The 1,881-nt window shown below is 31.6% G+C and overlaps 1 long non-coding RNA gene across 1 annotated transcript in view; it reads left to right on the top strand.

Annotated features, from left to right (window-relative positions):
* The window catches only part of LOC111086945, a 17,916-nt gene extending 17,537 nt beyond the window's left edge, over positions 1-379 (top strand). Inside the window, exon 4 of the long non-coding RNA XR_002611661.1 lies at positions 23-379. This is a non-coding gene — a long non-coding RNA (uncharacterized LOC111086945). The remainder of the gene's footprint in view (positions 1-22) is intronic.
* The last annotated feature ends 1,502 nt before the right edge of the window (positions 380-1,881 follow it).

A 1,881-nucleotide genomic window follows, 5' to 3' on the forward strand; every position in this document is an offset into this window, starting at 1 on the left:
ATAAATGTAAAGTTCCCCTTAGGTTAGCATAGTTTTTGTATCATATGTAAAGTACACATAAGGTTAGCATAGTTTTTTGTATCATATGTAAAGTACACATAAGGTTAGCATAGTTTTTGTATCATATGTAAAGTACACATAAGGTTAGCATAGTTTTGTATCATATGTAAAGTACACATAAGGTCAGCATAGTTTTTTCTATCATAAGATGTACCACATTAATATTCCCATTAGAACATGCTTCACTAAGATGGAATATGTATTGATAGATGTTGATATATATCTTTTATTTGTGATTAACTGAAAAACATCATATCAAAGATATTATTCTATTCACAGATACCCTTTAAATATCTGTAACGAATTCCAAAAAAAAAAAGGAAATGTATACAGCGTTAGACTATAATTTTGCCTTGAATTACTTTTTTCTATGTGTGTATATTGTAGAGTTCACATAATAACAGAAAATAAAAAACCTACTAAATTTAACGTTTCAACTTAGTGGAGCGATTGTTGTTTTTGATGTATAAATCTACAACAGAAATATCTTTGTGACTTTTATTAACACTGTTAAATATTCCTTACAGTATTAGATTTCTTAATGTAATCACTTGTTTTCTTTCCTTTTTTTTATCAAAACCCGAATACCCTTTGTTTAGTTTAGAGGACATAAACTTGAATATTTAAAATTTCCAAAGCCTGCATTTGTTAACGTTGTATGAACATTTCAAACTATGTAAAATAAATGGTTTTGTATAGTGATTATAAAAAAGTTAAATATTTTAGTACATAAGCCGAGGTTAACAGCCATTAAACTATTTAAATAGAAAAAATTAAAGCTCTTTAAAGTCTAAAATCATCCAGTATCCATATTAGTTTAACCTGAATAGAAAACCTGAATTTGTATTTATTTTACAGAAAGTACATTAATTCTTTACTAGACAAACTTAAATCGCTGATAATTATTCGTGGATTTTTCATTTATATTTTCTCTAGATGTAAGAATCATATTAATCTTTATTTGGATAAAAAGAATGTTTGATTTCGTCTGATAAAATTGTGATACCTAACTTGTGCACACCTTAATTAACACAAAGTTTTAATTGATCACACATTCTACTGAAAGGTAGTCCGCTATTAGGGATTTTAGAAAATTTGCCTCTCTCCGAAATGATTACTGTTCAAAAAAACAAAACAATTATGGTAACAACCTCCCTCCCTCCCCCTCCCCCAGTAGGACAGCGCGAGGGTTTTAGGTACCTAACTTGTTATGCTTGTGTGGGTGGGGTGGCAAAATATCTGACTATTTTAAGTAAAACGAACACTAATTTCGTCTCAAAAGTATGCAGGATATTTTAAAACTTTAATGCCACTTTTGTAGTTATGGGTAACAGGGTCAGTACTACAATGGGTTTATAATTATATAGAAAAATCTTTATTCGTTATCTAAGCCAACTATATATAACATTTATTTCATTGCTATACGATAGTAAAATTGAGGATAACAATTGAGAATTAATTTTAGAGAACGCAACGAGCTTCCGCCCAATTTTCACCATTAGTTCGAAGCTTCGTTTCCGAAATACAACAGAATAGGAAAGTCATTTCATAAATGGCTTGGGGGAGGACAAAAAATACTGTAATTTCAACACAAGGAAGATGCCACGGCAGGAAAGGCTGCTACCCAGAAAGGTTGTTGGAACTGTGGAGAGCAAGGACATGTGAGGAGCCAGTGTAAGAAGAATACTACCAATAAGTCAGCTTCGAGAAACCAGTAGTGGTTAGTGTTGAGGGACCCCCATCGTGAAAGTCCTAACAGCTAAGTGTAAAATGGCAAACACACACAGTGTCTACATGACAGGAAAGCTGGATGGCCAAAGG

This window comes from Limulus polyphemus, unplaced genomic scaffold (genome assembly GCF_000517525.1).
Source record: "Limulus polyphemus unplaced genomic scaffold, Limulus_polyphemus-2.1.2 Scaffold56, whole genome shotgun sequence".
Classification (NCBI taxonomy): Eukaryota; Metazoa; Arthropoda; class Merostomata; order Xiphosura; family Limulidae; genus Limulus; species Limulus polyphemus.